The following is a 10531-nucleotide window of genomic DNA, read 5'->3' on the forward strand; positions in this document are numbered from 1 at the left end:
TGGGGATGTTTTGCTCTGTTCCCACCACTTAGGTTGGATTCTCTTTCGGCCATTAAACAAATTTACCTAGTATTTCGTCTTTTATGGGTCAATGCCACCTAGGACATGGCTCCCTTGTTTTCCAAGCTAAAAAGAAGCACTTTCTATTTTATTTTTATGATCAGTCCGGATAATTTACGCTCACTTTCATACATCTCGGGACTTACGCAAATTGTTATTTTCATGTAAATCGGACAAATTTTGAGTAAAATTTACAGATGTGACCTTAAAAAGTTGATAGTACTTAATAGGAATTGAACTTAAGATATGGAAGGAGCACACTCTCTCGACTCTAAGCTACATTCACTAGGCCAATCTCTTAGGATTAAAAAAAATAAAAAATAAAAAAAGCAGCACTTGTTGGAATTTATTTCGCATCCCACACATACATTAAAGAGAAAATATAGATACAATTATTGGATTGATTTGATATTTTTTAGATATGATCTATACATTATGAAATAAACAGATTTAATTATCAAAATCAAGCCATTGGTAGACCCAACTGGACAGTTCAGTCCACATTAATATATAAATTTATGGGAAGCCTAATAGATAAGCAATGAGATACTCTTTTATCAAGTGTGTGATGTCCAATTGTTTTATGCACCTTTCTTTTTTCATATTCCCTCTAATTAAATATTAAAAATGCTATAAAAACACACAAAACAAACACTTTTTTAATAAGCAATCTCATAAAACCTTAATATCATATCTTAAATAGAATTTTTTCTCCTAAATGAAGTGAATCTAGGTTAATAAGCAATGTGTGGATGGGCTGAAAGTGAATTGAAAACCACATCTCCTTCTCTCTGTCTGCAGTGAGAACCAGAGAGGCCCATAGTGTGGAAAAAGTAAAAATATATGAGAAGGGAGGTGTGTTTCACTATAAAGATGAGATCTATCTATTCACGGGTCTAACATAGCATGGACACACCCACATGCAAAAGTGAATTAGTCTTTTTTATATATTTCCTTCAAAGCTTTTCCATTAATGAGAGGCAATTTTTAGAATCAGACATCCATCAAAACAACCCCACATTTCCCTTTCGGTTCCATGAACGTCAATTCTCATCCCTCCCTCTAATAATGCTGCATTACATTCATCTTTTCCTTTTTTAAATTTTTATCTAAGTTCATAATCTAAATACAAGTCTAAAAGTAAATATTGAGAGTGTGAATTTGAAGTCGATTTTTTTACGCTGTGTTTGGTTGGAGGATTTAAGGAGGGATTTGAAAAGGAAAAGGGAAAAATTAGGTGAAATGTAAATAAAATATACTTACATTTCATTTACGCTGTGTTTGGTTGGAGGATTTGAGGAGGGATTTGAAAAGGGAAAGGGAAAAGTTAGGTGAAATGTGAATAAAATATACATACATTTCACCTAGTTTCACACACCTTTTCCTTTTCTCTTTCTAAATCCCTCCACAAATCCCCCAACCAAACACATCATTAGTTTCACACATCTTTTTCATTTTCCTTTTCAAATTCTTCTTCAAATCTCTCAACTAAACACAGTATTAATGACTTTGTTAGAAACTAAAAAGGTTAATGTATTTGAAAAATTGCTAAAAAATTATTTTTATGAGAGTGAAAAAAGCTGATGTAATAGTTGACTTTTTAACTAGTTACAAACAAAATAATAAGGCTTTGTTTTGTAGCAAAAGCTACTTTTTTTTTTTTTAATTTTATTTACTATTAAATCTCCAAACACCCACAGAGTCTAGCGGTGATATCACGATGGTGATATACCAATTAATAAGAAATCTCACACTGTACTATAGTGGGGACTATATAATTGAGTTAGTAAAAAATAAGAGATCTACCTAATTTTAATTGTGATATTAATGATTTCTAGTACTTTTTGGACATTTTATTAATTGATGGCACCATCTATCATTGTTATACGCAATATTTATTTACTTTTATGGCTATGTCAGGATAATGGGACAAAAAAAGTAAATGAATTAGAAATTTTTTTCTTTCTTCTTTACAAATCTCTCTACAAACTCAAAATTATCAATGTAATACTTGGAAAATACTAAATAATTTTCCAAAATTTATAGTCAAATTACAAAAGAGGAGTGCATATTAATTGGGAGTTGCTAGTTGCTAGTATCCATCCAAACATAGATAAATATTAGATTCATTACACATGAAATAGACATAGAGGCAGGACAAGCAGTGTCTTCCGCAACCCACTTTTTCTTTTTGTGTGTTTGAGAATGAATCATATTCATATGTTTATGGGGGTAGGGCCCAGGGTCAGAACACAGTTTATCCCAATGTTGTGTTGATTTGAATGTGGCTAAAGTTGGCATGGGATGGATATGGGTAGTATGTGTTGTTATTGATGCTTTCTTCAAAAAAATCCATTTGAATGTAGACTCACTCATCATTTGGATTTTGGATCGCTTATCCCTAGCTTGTGCCTTGTGTACCAATTTGACCGGAATAATTAAATTAAAATTGAATTTAACGTGTAGGGATTAAATTTGCAAGTTTGGCTCATTAAGTAAATAAATGAGTTCAAGTCAGAATTTTAGTTTTCTTTAATAAACTAGTCGAGCTCGAACTCAAATAAGCTCGATTTGTTTATTATTTATTTAGATAATATATATATATATATATATAATTTATATGTTAAATGATATAAATAATAGCCAAAAAAAAAAAAGATTCTATTATCAGGTTTCAAGCCGATCTCGAACTGGATTAATTTTCGAGCCAAGCTCAAACTTTGCAAAGCTTGGCTCACTGGTTCACCCACACTTTTGTTTTTTGAATATATTTCTTGACTCAAATTCTGCGTTGTTAGAGTTTTCCGAAGAAAATGGGTTAGAGGCAGTAGGAATATGTGAACTATTACCCGAAATGGCAGTTTTTTTCGTTCTGACTTGCCTTTTGCAACTCTTTGTTGATTAGTATATCCTCCTCTAATTGTCCATAGGATGATAAGTAATGAATAAGGATTAAAGAATATCCAAACATAATGTGTGTGGGTAATTTTCTGACCACACTGCCCGCCTAGTAATCAGCTGGAGAGCACCGGCAGAATAGATGATTTCAGTGAACCTGCAACAGAAAGAAAAGGCTCCGGCGGTGGCTCTTCTACCCGGGGGCACTCCGACGATCAAGTCAGTATATCTCTCAAAGATAAATCAAGTGCTAAACTCACAAGCTTGAGTATAAAACTGTGTATCTTAGACCCACGGGGGTGCCTCTCTCTTATAGTTTACTCAATCCAAGTCCTACTAGAAGTCTGACTTCTATGGACTCCAATTTAGTACTTACTTTGGATTCCTCAAGAGATAAAGATAAACTCCCTAAGAGCTTTATCCTTATCTCAGCAGAAGTCTTCTCTTTTCTCTAGGACTCTTGTCCCTTATCCGCTTATCTCGGATTCCGATATCTTCGGAGTCAACCTCGGCCTATCCATGATAACCTCAGCATAACTACCACGAGACGTGGCACGTCGACTGACACGTCGGCGTCACCATGCCACGTGTTGGTACTCAGAAAATATATCCCCACAACTGCCCCCTAGGTTCTATTACCTCGGCATGCTGAGGTGATGGAACCTATATCGATATTTCTTTCTAGTACCTCGGCGTAAGAATTTTTTTGGCCGAGATCATTCATTTTAGGCCAACATGCCTTCATCAAAGAACAAGAACCCAAACGAACTCCTCCACGCGCATGAGCTGTCATGCACCTTTTCTCAACCATTCCCCTTACGTGTTCTATCTTCATTGGCCCGTGTCTGTGACGCACTTGTAAGCCGTCTTTCACCTATCTGCGCCGTCTGACGCATACGTTCCTCCAGGCGCAATAAATGCCCTGTTTTGCCGTCGTTTCAAGTTTTTGATAAAACTTTTCTCTCCATCCTCATTTCTTTACTTTTGCATTCGATTTTCTGGCTCTCTCTCTCTCTAAACTTTCTCAAACCCGCCATTACTCTAGCTCCAAGCTCTGCAACTGTCTTCATTCTTCCATTTCAGCGAGGGTTTCGCCGTTTCATCGTGTCTACAGCCGTTGCCTTACTTCAGCGACTTTCATCCCGGCTTCATTTGTTCTGGTAAGCCTCTGTTCCTCTCATTCCCAATTTCTTCTATGTACTTTCGTTTACTTACTGCCATTATTGCTCTGTTCAAACCTTTGATTTGCTGAACTATTTATCTGGATGCGTCTATTCCATGATTTCACTTATATTTTGAACATTTGCACTGTTTTAATACTTTTCTTGCCACTGTTCTTGACCTTTTACTTCTGTATTTCTTTCGCTTTTGAGAACCATACCTCTGTTCTTCGTTTCTGAAACGTCATTCTTTGTTTCTTGTTTTCTGTTTTTCCTTTCCAGATCTGTGCCTTTGATCTTCATCTTCATAGTTCTTAGGATTGGGATTTGTTTGTAGAACCTTTAATTTAGGGAAAACTGAAACAATCCTTACCAGCATATACCTAGGGTTTCGCTGACGTCCGGATAACCCCTTAAGAACACCTTTCTTTCTGAAACCTAGCCCTCTGTCTTTAGGCCGACGTTATGGGTATGTGGAGACATAGGGTAGAAACCCCGACCAAACTCGAGTACTCCAGGCGGGAGTTCTCTATTCCTGCCGATGTCCATTTGAGGCTAGCTGAAGATAATGACTCTATCATGCCCACAGATGATTCAATGCCCTTTCCTATAGTAGCTTTTACTGAGTACGGACTTTGGCTCCCACTTAACATTCTCTTTCGTGAAATTCTTCACTTTTACAAGTTGAACCCTATGCAACTCGCCATAAACTCTTATCGAGTGATCAATGGCATCATAGCTTTAGCTAGGCAGGAGAACGCTAGCATTACCCTGGCCGACATTCAGTTCTGTTATATCATGTGCCCCCTTAGCCTGAAGGAAAAAGGCTTCGTTTATTATCTTAAGCCGAGGTCGACAGAATACAAAATCGTAGCTAAGCTCCCAGACTCCAACAAGGGGGCTGGAGATGACTACGTTATTGCTTCGGGAAATTGGGAGTTTGGCCCAGACGAGGACGCCCATCTCTACCCTCTTCTCCGAACTATTAAAGAGGGCAAGGGTAAGAGCCCAATGTCAATACTTTAGTTGTTTCTGTTCAAGTCTTCAATATTTAATCTATTTCTAATGTTTGTTTCTTCTTGCAGACGTTCGTAAGTTACCGAAAGACTTTCGCCAATCCTACGTTCTTAGCAAGGATCTGAAAAGGCTTTTGGACTTGCCTGTCTACAAAAGGAAAGCACCTCTCCTTCTGAACTTTATTCTGACATACAAATCCACACTGCCCGACGTCCCAAAAAGAAAGAAGAAGACCCTATCTCCTCCCTCTGCTACCACTCTACAAACAGCATCAACATCTCGGGCTGACCAAGGGTCAACCTCTGATCCAACCGACCAACCATCAACTTCAGCCCCATATTTAATCCCAATAGCAAAAAGAAAGCGTCGGCGACGACTCGTCAAAACTGCTGAGATGGGTCGCCTGAAGCCTATTGCCCAAGATCTCCTAGCCGACCTTCCCACGGATGTTGACGCTCAACCGACGCAAACCATGCCCCCACCAAAGCCAAAGAGAATTAAAAAGGCTCAGCCCAAGGCCAAAGCCACTGAGATTGAGGCTGAGGATGCTCTGTCCATCTCACAATTGGCTGAGAGTAAAAAAACTGCTTCTACTTCTGCAAAAAGGTCTGCTGAGGCCCAGCCATCAGAATCCACCCAATCAAATAAGCCAAGGTCATCGTCTGCGACAACCTCGGGTTCCAAAATACCAAAAGTCCCTTGGAGACCAGAGATTACTCTAGAAGATAAACCAATCCTAGCTAGCGACAGTGCTGATGACATAAACGTCGGCGTGGCCTTAAGTACTGCTCTACTCCTCCCAAGAGATCTTGAGCGAAATGCCAAGATGAGTGAGTATGAGAACTACGCCTTTATGCTGCAACACTCTGTCCAAGTAAGTGCCTTTGTGTTGAAATCTGTTTTCTTTCTTAATTTGTAGAATTTTGTAATAATTTGTGCCTTGTGTTCTTTCAGGCCATCCAACATGCCCACTCCCTCTCCATGCAAGCTTTTGAAACAAGGGAGAGATTGGCCGACATGAAGAGGGAGGTTTCTACTCTTAAAAATGAGAGCAAAACTCTTCAGTTAAAAATGAAAAAACTGGAAGACCAGGCTGAGGCTGCCACCAAAGCCCAAAACCTAGCCGAAGAAAAGGCCGAGTCTGCTGAAGCCATCAAAAAAGTTGCCGAGGCCGAGAAGAGAGAGGCCGAGGTCAAAAAGGCCCAGGCTGAGAAAGAGCTTCAGAAGGCTCTGGCCACCAAAGAAGCCGAGATTAAAGAAGCTGATGAGAAGGCTCACTCCCAGGGAATGGCCGACGTCACTGAGGAGTACAAACTGCAAGTCAGGCAGGCATGCAACAGGAGCTTCTCCCTTAGTTGGATGGCCCTTGCCAAAAAACTAAACATTCCTGATGATTCGCCATTGCGCAAAGCCGATGCTATTCCTCTGCTGTTCCCCCTTCCTCCTCCATCAAGTCAACCTAGAGGAGAATCTGAATCTGAGTTTGAGGATGCCGATGAGGAAGAGGATGAGGCTTTGGTCAAAAAACCGAAGGATGCTGATCAGGCTAAGTCCCCTCCTCAGAATGAGCAAGTCCTTAACTTGACTCAAGATGAAGAAGGTGATGATGTTACCCCTGAAGCTGTTCCTGACACTGTTCCAGCCGACATCCCTTCCGAGGTTAAGACTGTCGAACAAACTCTTCAGGAAATTGACGCCGAAATAACGGCAGAGAAGGAGGCCGAGGTTGTTTCTGATCTCCAAATCCAACAATCTGGAGGAGAAGACCCTTAGCTTTATGTTCTTCTTTTTCTTATTTGTATTTTGTTTTTATCTTTTTCTGAACAATGTAAGCTTTTGTGTGGCCGACGTGCCTCCCAATTTTGTAAACGTTAACTCAGCTTTCCTTTTCTTAATGCTTGAATCTCTGTCTTTTCTTTGATTGCTTCTGCGTGGTTTCTATACTTAGAATATTTTGCATAATTTACATACTTCTTTCCTTGCTTGTGCAATCTTCTCGGGGTTACATATCTCGGGTGTAATAACTACAAGCTTTACTTCGGCAAGATTCTGACCTGCAATCTTTTCATAAGTTTCAACAAGTGTAAAACATATACTATTCAATGTCAACTTTGCAAATTTTTTCTTAAGTTTCAACAAGTATTTTCAACAAGTAATTTCAACAAGTACTTTGCAAACAGTGATCTCGGTCTAACCTACTTGTAAATTGCTACAAATTTCAACAAGTGTTAATATATACTGTAAACTTTTCTTAAGTTATGACAATGATCTACTTGTAAATTGCTACAAATTTCAACAAGTGTTTAAACAATATACTTAGCTTTTACCTCAACCTGTAAATTGCTACAAATTTCAATAGATGATCACATGTCGGCTTAACGTTATTTTGTAAATTGCTACAAATTTCAACAAGTGTTAAGCATCTTCTTTGGTTGGACCAACCTGTAGATTGCTATAAGTGTGCAAACTATAACCTCGGTTTCACTTCGACTTGTAAATTGTTACAAATTTCAACAAATGAAAAGAACCAGTAATCTCGGCTTAACTTTGACTTGTAAATTGCTACAAATTTCAACAAGTGAAGATAAGGAATCAGCTTAATTCCAACTTGTAAATTGCTACAAATTTCAACAAGTGAATTAAGGAATAATCTCGGCTTAACTTCGACTTGTAAATTGCTACAAATTTCAACAAGTGAAGATAAGGAATCAGCTTAATTCCAACTTGTAAATTGCTACAAATTTCAACAAGTGAATTAAGGAATAATCTCGGCTTAACTTCGACTTGTAAATTGTTACAAATTTCAGCAAGTGAAGATAAGGAATCAACTTAATTCCAACTTGTAAATTGCTACAAATTTCAACAAGTGAATTAAGGAATAATCTTGGCTTATCTTCAACTTGTAAATTGCTACAAATTTCAACAAGTGAGTTTAAGGAATCAGCTTAATTCCAACTTGTAAATTGCTACAAATTTCAACAAGTGAATTAAGTGTCTCTGTCTTCTCTCTGCCCCCAATGTGAACCTGAGTTCTACTTGGGTTCTTATTATTCATGTCTCCAAAAACACCAATATGTAACTTTATCAATCATATGTGTTTTAAAGAAAAGGGAAAAGATTTTATTGATGACATCGGCCAAAAATACTGCATATCTAATGATAGAAGAATTTTAAATTACAAGTGTTCCAAAGTCTTGGCAGTGCTTTGCCCTCGTTATCTTCTAGCCGATAAGCTCCATTGCCTAATACCGAAGTAATTCTGTAGGGTCCTTCCCAGTTTGGGCCAAGCTTGCCTTCTCTGGGATCCTTCTTGTTGCCGACGACTTTTCTTAGGACTAGGTCGCCGACTTGAAAATCTCTTGGATTGACCTTCTTGTTGTAAGCTCTGGCAAGTTGTTGCTGGTATACTGCGAGCTGAATATACCGCGAGCTGAATTGCAGCTTTTTCTCTTCGTTCTTCCAAAAAATCAAGCTCTCGGGCTAAGAGTATGTCGTTGGTGCCATTCTCTACTCCCTGGGTCCTGATCCTTGGGATGCCGATCTCCAATGGGATAACAGCTTCTGTGCCATAAGCCATGGCAAAGGGGGATTCCCCTGTTGATCTTCTCGGCGTAGTCCGATATGCCCAAAGCACGTTGGGTAACTCGTCTACCCACTTTCCTTTTGCTGCCTGCAACCTCTTCTTTATTCCTTCCAAAATTACTTTGTTGGATGCTTCTACTTGCCCATTACTTTAGGGAAAACTTGGTGTTGGAAAGTAATTCTTGATCTTGAATTTCGCACAAAAGTTCTTGATGAGTTTGTTGTCAAACTGTGTTCCGTTGTTGGCAACTATTGCTCTTGGAATCCCAAATCTGGTGATGATGTTTCTCCATATAAAGTTCTTGACGTCCACATCTCGGATTTTGGCAAGAGGTTCTGCCTCTATCCACTTTGTAAAGTAATCTGTTGCCACCAGTAAGTATTTTCTCTGCCCAGTTGCCTGGGGAAGTTTCCCAACCAGATCCATGCCCCATTGGGCAAATGGCCAAGGGCTGGATATTGGGTTTAGGTCAGCAGCTGGCTGATGTATCAAAGGTGCAAACTTTTGGCATTGTTCACACTTCTTTACGTAGGCTTCAGCATCCTTCTACATGTAGGGCCACCAATACCCCTGGGTAATGGCCCTGTGGGCTAATGATCTGCCCCCAGCATGGCTTCCACAAATTCCTTCATGAATTTCATACAGGAAATCTTCAACCTGCAAAGGGTGTACGCACCTTAAAAATGGTCTAGTAAAGGACCTTCTGTAGAGGTGTCCATCTTCTGTCAGACAGAATCTTGCCGATTTCAGTCTGACTTTGTGTGCTTCTTTACGATCTTCTGGCAACTTTCCTTCTTTTAGGAATGCAACAATTGCATCCATCCAGCTTGGCCTCATGTCCACACGCATTGCTTCCTGTTCTGTGTTCTTTGGTTCTATGCTCGGGCCCGACATATAGTCGATCATAATTGTCCTTATTTTTCCAGTCTGCATTGAACTTGCCAGGTTTGCCAACGCGTCGACATGGGTGTTGTCATCTCGGCTAACTTGGAGTAGTCGGCAGTTTTGAAATAGGGCTGCCAATCTGATGACCTCTTTTGCATATGCCGACATCCTTTCGTCCCTGGCTGTAAATTCACCTGTAAACTGGTTAACAATAAGTTGTGAATCACAAAAAACTATTACCTCATCTGCTTCTGCTGCTGCTGCCAGTTTTAGCCCTGCAATTAATTCTTCGTATTCCGCTTTATTGTTTGAGGCCTTGAACCCCAAACGGATGGACTGTTTTATTATTTCTCCCTCTGGAGATATCAGCAGTACTCCTGCCCCCGCTCCTTGTCGGTTCGAACTTCCATTGACGAATAGTCTGAATGAGTCACCGATGTAGATGCTGTAGAGTCTGAGCTTTTCCTTCCTTTGCTCTTTTGCCTTTGGCTGGGATTCTCCTTGCTTACTGGGACAATGCTCATCCTGGCTCAACGGAGCCCGATGTTCGATGGTTTCGGGGGTGAATTCTGCCACGAAGTCGGCCAAAACTTGGCCTTTAACTGCTGTTCTCGACCTAAACTCCAGGTCATACTGACTTAGGGCTACGGCCCATCTTACTATCCTCCATGTTAAGTCTCCTTGCTGTAACAAGGACTTCAGTGGATGCTCTGTTAAGACCACAATCTTGTGCGCCTGAAAGTAATGGTTCAACTTTTTTGAAGCCATTACTAAGGCTAGCATTAATTTCTCCAGTGGTAGATACCTTGTTTCTGCATCGGCCAAGGTTTTACTAACATAATAAATTGCCTTTTGCTCCCCTTTTTCTTCTCGGATTAGTACTGCACTTACTGCGTGTTCTGAAACTGCCAAGTACAAAAACAGTTCT

The sequence above is a fragment of the Camellia sinensis genome, chromosome 12, assembly GCF_055761805.1.
Source record: "Camellia sinensis isolate YWXY chromosome 12, ASM5576180v1, whole genome shotgun sequence".
In the NCBI taxonomy this organism is placed as follows: domain Eukaryota; kingdom Viridiplantae; phylum Streptophyta; class Magnoliopsida; order Ericales; family Theaceae; genus Camellia; species Camellia sinensis.